Here is a 13082-nt window from a genome sequence, read left to right as displayed (position 1 = left end):
AATCAAAGCCGACATAACAATAATAATGTAAGGGCACAATAATAACAATAGTGGGCTTCTATGGGGCACAATAGTAACAATATGGGCACTACATGGGTACATCAATATAATAAGTGGGTTATACTAATAACAATAAGGGGTTACACTAGTAGTATAGGGGCCTAACAAGATCAATCTCACACACAGATCATACTTCCTCGACTCGCACTGCACGACCCCATCGCTTATGCATTGGAGGAATCATACATTGCAAGCACTCGTGTGTGACACAAGTTATCTTTGTTTCTTTCATTTGCTTGCATGTCATAGTTAAGAGTGTTCCTATGCTTGAAATTTGCACATAGTGTCACACATCACCATGATAAGTCCACAGACTGCTCGTCATGCATGTGCACTCACTTATGTCCTGTGGGCACTGTCAAACATGCAGTGTGGTTGTCTTCATTGTTATATCTTTCTTCCTTACTAGTTCGCACAACTGGGTTGCTCGTGGACCAAGCCTTCACCAACATGGGTCAACCAATTCCCTGGTGGTTGCATTGGAAATATCACTTCACGTGATCAGGCCCATGCACCGTTAGTGTAGGAGTAGGAGTAGTGTTTTCTTCCGGTCAATTTTCTTGCATGCTTGTTTTCTTACTTGCTTTGTTTGTTTATTTGTCTACTTGTTGGTTTGCTTACTTTTTTTGCTTTCACTTTTGCTTTTGGTCTTGATTTTCTTTGTTTTTTGTTGGTTCGCTTGTTTCGTTCGTAGGCTAGTTTTTCATGAAACCATGTATGACTCTTGAAATGAGATGGGTGAAGTACAAGAGGGCGTGTACAACTATCACTACTTGGTTATCTATCATCTTGCCTATTTATGAAGAGCTTGTTACTTTTAGTCCATGATACATCAAAGGAAAATATGTACTATTCAAAGTGAACCTTGGTGAAAACACAATGCTTGCGCACTAACTAGTGTCAGCTTCTCTAGTCGGTTGTTTTTGGGTTAGCCCTTGTTAGCTCAGTCGAGTAGAGTAAGGTGAGGGGGAAAACCGTAACAGGCATGTCAGAGATACAATAAACTACTTCTCTGCTGGAACAACCTTTTCTACTCTCAAAAATTTAGGATCCCTCTTCTGCCTCTGAAATGAATAAGTGCTATGAACAGTTGAAAAAATGAAAAATGAAAAAAAATGAAAAGTGAAAAGATTCAAAATGAAAAATGAAAAATGAATAAGGAGAAAGAAGAGAAAGACTTCTTGCACAGGGAGGTGATGCAAGTAACTCTACCGCAGTACTGACCAGGCTCGCTGACAGCGGAGCCGTGCTTGTGTTCCTATGTGACCATGTCAGGGTACTATCCAGGCCTGCTAGTAGTGAAGCAACACTAGAGAGAAACTAAGACTCTGACGACTACACTGCTTGTGCACCTATATACCCCTCAACCCAAATTGAAACAACTGTGTTGCCTTGGCTTGGAATGTGTGTCAATTGACCAAGATTTTGGTAGATGCTACATATTACAATCAAGTTGGTGTGAAGCCAAGATGAGATGAGAGCTGAACAATACTTTCGGAGGTGTTAGACATTCTTTTCATGAACAATGTCCATTCAGAGAGCTAGAGTTCTACTAGTGTGTAGCCAAGTGTTGTAGCGACTACAAACACCCTCCAAAATTTTTCCTTAGCCTTGTTTTGGAACGTCCCTATAAACCTTTCACAACAGCTTATCTTGCTTCATCAAGTTCACAAGCTTCAGTGTTTTTCTTGCACAAAGGTAGCCTAAGGTAGCCTATCGATCAAATATCGATGCATTCCCCTCAAAAGCTGATCAATGGACTTGGTCCAGCTATAGGCTGAGCAGCTCCCTTAAGAAATTTCATGATTTTTGAGGGAAACTAGCCTTCCCTCCAAAAATTTCGTAATATTGACTAGCACCCTGCTGGGCTCCAGAATTGCACAATTCTGGTTGTCAACACTCACAGTGAAAATTACGCAATTTTCCCTAGCAAGGTTGCTCAACCCATAATTTGCACAAATCTAGGCAGGAGTCAGCTGCTTTGCCCAGAAATTGTGCAAATCCCCTGGGAAGCCAACCTAGCTCTGAGATAGAAATGTGCATTTTCTCCCAGCAGTCGAACAACCTCTTTCATGTGAAGCTGAGTTGATCAGTTCCCTCCAAGACTAAGAGAAGCTAACTTGAATGCATGTACTGCTTCTCCCAAGGTAGCATGCAAAGACATCCCTTGTTTCAAGGATCTATTTTTAGCAATTGGAGGTTACACGAAAGGATCATTTCAGAAACCTCCCACCAAGCGTCACTTTCCGTAGATTTGTTGCATGCAAGTCACAACCTCGATGTTATCAAAACTCATCAACTAGACGCTACAAAGCTCATTCTTCACATCAACCTTTTAGCTCTAACATCCCACATCAAATGTAGGAGTTGTTAGCACATTCAGCTCAAATTTTTTGGGGTTAGCCTGCTTTCCATGACATGTGTTGCAATTTTGTCTCTTTTCATGTTTTCACATGTATGAGTACTATTTTCTTGTTTTCTTTGAATGCTTGTTATCATTTACATGTATATTATCTTTTCCTAACACTGTTTCAGTCTTCGTTGCTATCTCACTACTGTCACATGCATGAAACTATTTTTCAAAAAAAATTGACAATTCGGCGACTCGCCTCACCCATATGCATGTTGTTCCATTTTCTAAATCTATCATTCACCATTTGCATGCATGATCTTTCACTTATGCTTACACTCAATATCATCATGCATTCACATTCACATTCATGTTCAGTTTCTTGTCGGCATGTCTGGCCAACCTTGGCCCGGACTCTGCCTCACCAGACAACATTACGTAATCCTGAGAGGGAAGGCTTTGTCTTCGTCTCCATAAATGAGCATTTCTACCCAATATCTCTTCCCCAGGCTTGCTTTGCAAAATCCTGAGGGATAGTGACTGATGGCTAAGAAAATTGCGCAATGCAGTCCATGAGCTTGCAACCATTGTTAGCTGATATTGCACATTTCGCAATTCCAACAGTCAGCAGCCAGACTGGACTGTTCATTGCACAATTCCAGTGCTGAGTCAGTCTCCTAGCAGCCTAAACTATGCCTTGTGCAGTCTTGGTAGTCATTCTCCCAACCTCCCGACCGAAATTGCACAACCTTCATGATCAGTCACACAGGTATGTTACAAGTCAGTTCTCAAGTTCATTTTGGTTTTCCACTGACAGATTGCTTGCCATGAGTGTTGCCATGTCCTTAGGTATTGCAGGTGTTCATCCGCCTCTCAACAGTGCAAGTATAATGGTTTCCAAGAGGGTAGAGTCAAAGGCACTGTTCAGAGCACACTTAGAGATGTAGTCAATCAAATGTCTATGAGCTTGCCTACTCATGAAGATATCAAGTTGTTCATAGAAAAGAACATCAAGATATCACAGCGGGCAACATCATGAAAAGCAGCTAAAGGCAGCATATTGAACACAACGAATGTAGTGAACACAACGAATGCATCGAATTCAAGGAACACAACGAATTCAACAAATACAACGAATGCAACCAATGCAGTTGTTAGTGCTGGTGTCTTCATCCCTTCATCATAGATCTAACTCTCTTGTTGCATTGCATATTATGTTATGAAACCAGCTCAATAAAAGATAGAAAAGAGAGATCAGCGCCTTAGAATTCAGCCTCTTCGAGGCGGCAACCTCTTTTACATTACATAAATGAACAATTCTTGGATGATACAAATGACAAAACCTCCTTTCTATATATAGGAGTCTAAGGAGTCACAATATAATCCATCCGACCTAACAATAATAATATAAAGCAACAAAAATAATAATAGAGGGATTCTATGGGGCACATAAATAACAATATGGGGGTAATAGGGGGACAACAATATAAATAAGGGGTATAACTACAATAGTAATGGGGTAATCACTAGTATTATAGGGACCCAACATGCCCCTCTCCTTCAAAAAAGTGTTGTCCTCAACGCTTGAGCAGTTCTGGATACTTCTGCATAAAATTCTCATCCTCCCATGTGGAATCTTCAGCGGATAAGTTCTTCCACTTGATAAGATACTCTGAAATTGATCGATTTCGTAGCTGTCGAGTTCTTGTTTCTGTGACTGCTTCCGGTTCCAATATAATTTTTCCTTCCTCGTCAAGTTCTGGCAATATTGTTTGAACTGGGAGCTTGTCGCCTATAACCTTCTTTAAACATGAAACATGGAAAACTGGGTGCAATCGAGAAGCTGCAGGAAGCTCCAATTTGTATGCCATAGTACCAATCTTTTCCAACACCTTGTACGGACCATAATACTTTGGTGATAATTTATTATCCTTCTTAGCTTGCTTTAGGGACATTTGCTTATATGGTTGTAGCCGTAGGAATACCCAATCACCTACATCAAAACTTCTTTCACTGCGATGTTGATCTGCCTGTTGTTTCATTCTATTTTGTGCCAACACGAGGTTATCCTTTAAGAGTTGGAGGACTTGTTGTTGATGTTCGATGTGATGTTCCACTGCCTGAACCTTAGAATTTTCTCTTAAATATGATGTGATTGATGGTGGTTGATACCCATAAAGTGCCATAAATGGGGTCATTTTTGTTGCTGTATGGAAGGAAGTGTTATACCACCATTCAGCCAGAGGCAACCATTTGACCCATTGTGTCTGTTTATCAGATACAAAGCAACGAAGATATCCTTCCAAACATTTGTTTACTATCTCAGTTTGCCCATCAGATTGAGGATGATAAGATGAGCTATGAGCTAACTGAGTACCAAGACAAGAAAATAATTCTGTCCAAAAATTTCCAGTGAAAATGGGATCTCTGTCACTTACAATAATCTTTGGGTTTCCATGTAGCTTTTGAACTGTTTCCATAAATGCAGTAGAAACTGTACTGGCTTTAAATGGATGTGATAATGCACAAAAGTGTGCATACTTGGTAAGTCTGTCAACTACCACCATGATGACACTCTTTCCCTCAGACTTGGGTAAACCTGTGATAAAATCCATTGAAACCTCCTCCCAACGTTGGCTTGGAATGGATAAAGGTTGTAATAGACCCGGTGTCTTAATTGTTTCAACTTTATTTTGTTGGCAAACCAAACATTCCGCCACAAACTTTTGAATATCTGATTTAAGGCCATCCCAAAAAAATTCCTTCTTAACCCTGTGGTAAGTTTTTAAAAATCCTGAGTGCCCTCCTAAGGGAGAAGTGTGCAATTCCATAAGAATCTTTTGTTTTAGCTGGGAATTCTTACAGAGGTATAAGCGATCTTTGTACCATAACGAATCATTTTTCCAGCTAAATGTATCAGAAGTACTGGAATCTTGTTGTAGCTTTCGAATAAGTGCCCACACTTCTTCGTCATTCTTCCATTCCTCCTTTGCTTCGTTTATCCAATCTGGTTGGATAATAGAAATGGCACACAACAATGCTTCCACATCCTCATCCTTTCTTGAGAGTGCATCTGCCACCACATTTTGCTTCCCTTTTTTGTAGATGATTTCAAAGTCATAACCCAACATCTTTGTGACCCACTTTTGTTGCTCTTCAGAGGATAATCTTTGTTCTAAAAAGTATTTAAGGCTATCATGATCCGTTTTTACCTTGAAGTGTCTTCCCATTAGGTAGGGTCGCCATTTCTTAAGTGCATGGAGTATTGCCAACATTTCCTTCTCATAAATAGCTTTGCTTAAAAACTTTCCCTTGATTGGACGACTTTCAAAAGCAATGGGTCTTTCATCTTGCATTAGAACAGCACCAATTCCATTTCCTGAAGCATCACATTCCACAATAAAGGTTTTTGTGAAGTCCGGTGTAGCTAAGACCGGTGCTTGGCACATTGCCTCTTTAAGATGTTTAAAGGCCTTTGTTGCTTCCGGAGTCCATGAAAATGAATCTTTCTTCAATAATGTTGTTAGAGGTGCTGCTATTCTCCCATAATTCTTAACAAACTTGCGATAATACCCTGTCAACCCAAGAAATCCTCGCAGATGCTTTATGGATGTGGGGATTTTCCATTCCTTAATGGCTTTAATTTTGCTAGGGTCTACCTTAACTCCTTCATGAGATACAATATGACCCAAATATTCCACCTCCTGGACTCCAAAGAAACATTTGGATCTTTTTGCATATAATTGTTTCTCCTCCAATAGTTGTAGCACCTTGTCAACATGTTCAACATGATCCTTCCAAGACTTGTTGTAGATTAGTATATCATCAAAAAATACTAACACAAATTTTCTAAGGAATGGTTTGAAAATTGAATTCATCAAACCTTGAAATGTTGAAGGTGCATTGGTAAGGCCAAAAGGCATGACCAAAAATTCATAATGACCCTCATGAGTTCTAAATGCCGTTTTCGGAATGTCTTCAATCTTCATTCTGATTTGATGATATCCCGAACGAAGATCCAACTTGGTGAAGTAAATTGATCCATGCAATTCATCCAGTAATTCATCAATGACAGGAATGGGGAACTTATCTTTAATAGTGAGCTTGTTGAGCTCCCTATAATCTGGACACATGCGCCATGATCCATCCTTCTTGTGCACCAATACTACTGGAGCTGAGAAAGAACTTTGACTCGGTTGAATTATACCAGCCTCTAGCATTTCTGCAACCATACGTTCAATTTCACTTTTTTGGACATATGGATATCTGTACGGCCTGATGTTTGGAGGAACACTTCCTGGAATCAGATGAATAGCATGATCATGATCACGCATAGGTGGGAGACCTTTGGGAGTCTCAAATACCTTGGAATGATTGTCCAGGACTTTTTGGAGATCTGGAGAAATAGATGATTCCAATGTGGAAACATCTAGCGAACATAATTGTGCAATTACACCTCTTTGCTCCTTTTTTAGAAGCTTTGTCATGCCATTAGAGCTGATTATCTTTCCTGGTTTCCCTGCAATACCCCTTAATTCAACTTCCTTTCCTTCCACAGAAAATTTCATGAAAAGTTCTTGAAAATTAAAAGCTATTGTACCCAAGGATTGTAGCCATTGGACTCCTAGTACAACATCAGCACCTCCCATTGGAATGGAAAGCATTGGGCTAGTCAATACATATTCTCCCATGGATAGCTTGATATTATGGCACTTTCCAGAACAATTTATTGTTCCTCCATTTGCAATCATCACTTGACACTCTGGTGCTGGATATAGGAAGCAATTCAATTCTTTTGCTACCCTACAATGAATAAAATTGTGGGTGCTTCCTGAATCAATCAACACTATTACCTTTTTCTTCTTGATTTGTCCTTCTATCTTGATGGTTTGAGGAGTGGTAATTCCCGCCAATGCATTACAAGATATGGTCGGATTTATTTGTTCTTCATCTAGGCTTTGTTCCTGGAATATATCCTCTTCTTTTGACCTTTCTTGCTCCTTTTCTTCTTCCTCTTCACAATCTATGTAGAATAATTTCTTCTCAGCACACTTATGACCCTTTGTGTATTTGCTATCACAATTGTAACAAAGCCCTTTTGCTCTTTTTTCTTCCAATTGTTGTGGTGTCAACCTTGTAGGTTGTGGAAGACTATGGGCAACAACACTTCCGTCTTTATAGTTGTGAATGGTATGCTTCCTAGTTGCCATAATTTTGCTTTCCATTTTTCTTGCTAACCTGAATGCCTTCTCTAATGAATCAGGTTCCCAAAGGCGCACATCATGTTGGATATTATCCTTTAAAGACCCTATGAACACATCAATCCTATGCTCCTCTGGAATATCTTTTACCCTTATGTTCAATTTTTGGAACTCCTCAATGTGCTCCATTATTGAACCCTTTTGTTTGAGACTTATCAATTGGCTAAAAAAAGTGTTGCTTTTTGTATCCTCATAATGTGCTATCAATTCTTCCGTAAAAATTGCCCAAGTGATAAATTGTTTACGAGAACAAAGCCATTGATACCATACAAACTGATTTGGTTCCAAATATAAAGTTGCCATACGTACCTTTTGTGTGTTTTGCACATTATTGAGATCGAAGAATTGCTCCATCTGTAATATCCATGTGGCGGGATCCTTGCCATCAAACTTCCTCATATCGATTTTTGGAACATGGTGAGTCTTCGATCCAACATTAGAGTCTATGGAATCATGATTAACATTTCTTTTGTTCTCATCATGAGTTTCCTTTAGTACTCTTTCACCTTTAGTGACCATTTCTTGTAGCAACTTATTCATATTTATCTTCAATTCTTCCATCTTATCATCCATGCCATCAATTTTAGCGTCCATGCCATTCACCTGAGCTTCCATGCCCTTTATCTTAGATTCCACGCCATTTATCTTAGCATCTGTTAGATTTTGTGAGCGTGACATTTGTTGCACTTGTTCTTGTAATTTTGATATATCATGTAGCATTTCTTCCTCTTCTTCATGAGTCATGCTAGAGCTTTCAGGTTCCTTACTAGGTGTTTGCATTTTCTTTCCTCGGGGCATCAGTTACCGATAATAATTCTTTACTATGCCCTTTGAATTCCTTCAAACCAAGCTTATGCAAAAATTAAAAAAAAACCTACACACCTTTTTTTTTACTTTGTAGAAGCCTGATATTGAATCTGATGTATCTCTGTAATTTCGAATCATCCAGTTCTGAAATTGTGATCTATAGTAGCCTTCTATGTCCTCTTTCCAATGCCACTAGTCTGATCCAAATTGGATTCTCCAAGAAAGAGTTATGCACAATCTCCCGCAGTGACCTTCTTACGAAATTTCAATCTGATGCTCAGAAAGAAAGTTATGACGATTTTCCCCAGGTCACCTGTTTTGAGTGTAATTCAAGAGTCTGCAAAAAGACCAACTTTCTCAGATCATATCTCCAAAAATATTGCGCAAAAAGATCTGAAATTCGGACCCAAGGTTCAGCGCGATTTCTTCTCAAATGGGTGTTTTTTTGCAACTTCTGAAACGTCACAGAAAAAAAGTTATAGCGAAAATGCCACGATGACCTGTTTGGAGCAGCGAAACCCTAGAATCCAAAGCTCTGATACCAAATGTTATGAAACCAGCTCAATAAAAGATAGAAAAGAGAGATCAACGCCTTAGAATTCAGCCTCTTCGAGGGGGCAACCTCCTTTACATTACATAAATGAACAATTCTTGGATGATACAAATGACAAAACCTCCTTTCTATATATAGGAGTCTAAGGAGTCACAATATAATCTAGCCGACCTAACAATAATAATATAAAGCCACAAAAATAATAATAGAGGGATTCTATGGGGCACATAAATAACAATATGGGGGTAATAGGGGCACAACAATATAAATAAGGGGTATAACTACAATAGTAATGGGGTAATTACTAGTATTATAGGGACCCAACATATTAGGTGTCTTTCTCAGTCAGCTGCATTCCATTAGGAGCATGGATCATCTGATGGTAGTGGCTTCTTGTACATTTTCCCTCATGTCCTTTACCTGCTAGCCCATTTCCATTCATCAAGATCATCTGCAGTCACTTTTTGTCTTTAAATTTGCAAGAGTCATTTCTAGGCTTTCAGTTTCATTAGGTCTAGGGTTTCATTAAAAAGTTCTTCAAAATATCCAATAACATTCAGCAGGCGCATGAGGAGGTTGAATAAAGTTCCAATATCAATAAATTTCACTCAGAAATGTATTTTTCGAAAAACAGAGTATTTTAGGTTTTATTTGTATAAATTCATGTATTTTCAGTTCTTTGATATGTACTTCACTTCAGTGACAACCCTGGTCACATTGCCAAGCTTTAGTAGCTCCATCCCCTGCAAGGCAAACAAAAATCAAATCATTCAGTTCATCAAAAGGCTCAAATAAAGAAAACTGCTAAAAAAAACAGAGGTGAAAAACAAAGTCACATTGCAAACATTATAAAAGTGGGCTTTTATGAATCAAAAATTAAAAAGCTCCTTGTATATAAATCATTTTCTCAATTCAAAAGCTCATTTTCATTCAAAGAAAAATTGAGCAAAGTGAAGGTCGTGTTGAGCAAAGGGAGCGAACTTGGAGAAAAACTGTGTAAAATTGGAGTGGCGTGGCGCATATAATAGGCGCGACGCATAGAGTCGCTTTCCTCAGTGTTAATTTGTACTGGCGTGGCACACACAGAAGGCGCAACTCGTTGGGTTTGAGGCACAGTGCATAGAGCTACCAAGCCCGATTCTCTAAAAAACTCCCTCAAATTTCCAAAATCGCTCAACTCTTCGAGTGTGCAAGTAAGTCAAGATCTTTTCCTTGCTAGTGAAGGAGTTTTTCTAAAGTTTATGGTGGTTGTGTAAAAGAAAATTCAAACCCTAATACCTTGCAATTTCTCAAAAGCCATTGCCTAGGGTTTGTACTTGTCATTTTGCTGCCAAGTTTATTCTTCCACTCCTTCATTTTTTTCACTTCTCCACTCATTTTCTCAGCTTATCCACCCATTCCCTGACTCCCATATTCAGTCATCCCTATCCCCAATTCCCATTTTCCCAAATCCTAACTATAAATCCCCAAACCCTAATTGTTGTCCCTAAAGCTTACATATCACTCCCTAATCCCTTGTTTCCCAAAAAAAACCTTGTGCTAACAGTCCCAAAATCCCTCATACTCTCTCCCTCCACAGTCCTTGATATACCTTTCCCTTGGTGGCAGAAAATTAAAAACACCATAAATCTCCTACTACTCATCAAGAAAACACACCCACTAGCAAAAATGGAGTTTGATCCTTCATATGACCGTGAGGAAGAGACACACAGTGACTCTCCAACAGAAATACATGCACCAAGGAGACCACATAATGGTGGCAAACATATACGAGAGGAACCTACCACACTTGCTGCGCTGTAGGCCTGCCCTCTCGCTATCACATGCTTCCAACACCAATCCTGCTATGAGCTCTCTGAGAGGTTGCTAGAGTCCAGTATCATCATGAGTTGGTCCGGTTGTTTGTGCTTCATCTATGTAATGGCCAAACCACTCTAGCTAGTGTTACATTCACTTTAACACCAGAGTCTATTTCTCTAGCAACTGACATTCCTAATATTGGAGAGCAATGGAATAAGAGGTAGCAAATTGACAGGGAACATTATGAACCATACATCAAGCCCGATTATTTGAGACAACTCAGTAGAGTTTTTCCCTTTCGGTACCTGAAAGATTCATATGCTCCTTTAATGAAATTGATAATGAAGTATTTCAGCTGCGAGGGCCGGTTTTCTCGCCTATATGCCTATCATATCAGGTTGTTGATGCACTTTACCAGGGTGAGGATGATGAATCTCCCCTACTTCATGTGCTGAAACATTGAAAAGATGACCACCCTAGTACAACAAAAGACTCCTCAGCAGCAATTCAACAGTATATATCATTTTTCTCTCATTAAGATTGTGGTCATGCATCAGCTTGGTTTGTAGGGCATCACATGGGAAGATTTCATTTCTCGTGAGTTCTTCACAGCTCCTCAGGTACCTCCAGAGACTTTCCATGAGATAGGTAGACCTTGTCATTAGCAGGAAGGTCATGAGATAGAGACTGCTAGTGTGTCTATGTTTGTCACCTATCAAAAGGGCACTAGACGGTTATTTGCAGCAGCAAAGCAATTATTATCTCCACCGGGGGTGGAAGGGGTTTCGCTTCCTTCATCAACACAATAGGTTTAGGACAAGGGAAAGAGGCCATTACATGAAGAGGGGCCTTCAGGTGAACAGGAGACCGATTTCATTCTCATTCAGGACGATGACATGGATTTGGGCCCACAAAGCTCAAAGCTCAAGGAGGTCGTCCAAGAGAAAAAAGTGGACACCAATGCTTTTTCCCTCAACTTGGAAAGAACCGAGTTGATAATAAAGTACCTGGAGCAAAGAAACAAGTAGTTTGAGGATCAGCAAGCGAATATGGAGTTGCAAAACATATGAGAAAACCGCCAAGCTGCCAATAGAAGGAAGGTGAATCTCACATCACTTGAGCAAGAAATCAATGTCGATCGAGAATCATGGCTTGAAAGAGCTAATATCTACTTAGAGATAAGGTTGGAGAAAGCCATCAATGAGAAGAATATGTTAAGAAACATGGCATATCATTATTTCTTAAGGAATATGGTGTGCCAAGCTAGAATCAGGAGCTTGAAGGCAAAATTGAAGAAGAGACCAAGGAGGCAAAAAGCGCAAGATAAATTTCAGATCTTGGCTGAGACCTCCTTGGCCAAACATAGCACTTTATGGAGAGAACTCAGCCCAAATTTCAAAAAATTTGGGACAGTTTTTGCATTTTTGAAATTTTTGGGCTAAAACATAGAAATTTCTGCCCAATGCGCCGCGCCACCTGGTGCTCGCTTTTTATAGAGGCCTACAAATGACAAAAACTCAATATTTTTGGATTTTGCATGGAAAAATATGCTTGCCTACCAATGGCCAAGAAATTTTGACAGGTTTTGAGCCCTCAAAAAGGTCAAAAACACTCAAAAAATGACCTTATTGCCTCTATTTTGACACACAGGAAGCAGTGCTGGGAGAACTCAATTTTTGAGGGTAAAATGGAGGACAGATTCAAAAATTCCACGTGGGTTGGAATGTAGACAGGTAGACCTTTCCAAAAAGCACACTTAGGGTGAATTTGGACACCAGGAAGGCCTCCAAAAGTGGTTGCAAACAGGCACTATGCATAGAGAAATCAGCACGGCGCATAGGGGAAATTTTGCTCAGTTTGACCAAGTATACTCTGTTTTTCACTTAGTTCCTTGACAGTTTGACTTTTCTCTTTCTTAATGTCAAAATCATGATGTAATTTAATGTAAATTGATGGATCTTGATGTAATTATGTTGAATTTTTACTCATAGAGGTAGATTCATCCATAAAAAGGTAGTTTGCAACTGAATGAATCAATTCCCTAGTTTTTAGAGGCATGCTGTTCCACTGCCTACTTTTTAGTTCTCAGTTTAGAATTTGTTGGAACAGCTCCTAAACTCATGAAATCAACCCCTAGAGGCTAGGATGAGTTTTTTTTTGCCTATATCTTATGTTTTCTTAGTCATTAGCATGGTTGGAATTTTGAGAAAGCTTGGAGCTTCATTGTATACATTTTCTCAGCAGTTTTGGC

Source organism: Pinus tabuliformis, chromosome 4_2 (genome assembly GCF_031772625.1).
Source record: "Pinus tabuliformis cultivar Carrire ecotype Pingquan chromosome 4_2, CPIR1, whole genome shotgun sequence".
Classification (NCBI taxonomy): Eukaryota; Viridiplantae; Streptophyta; class Pinopsida; order Pinales; family Pinaceae; genus Pinus; species Pinus tabuliformis.
This window is presented reverse-complemented; position numbering follows the sequence as displayed.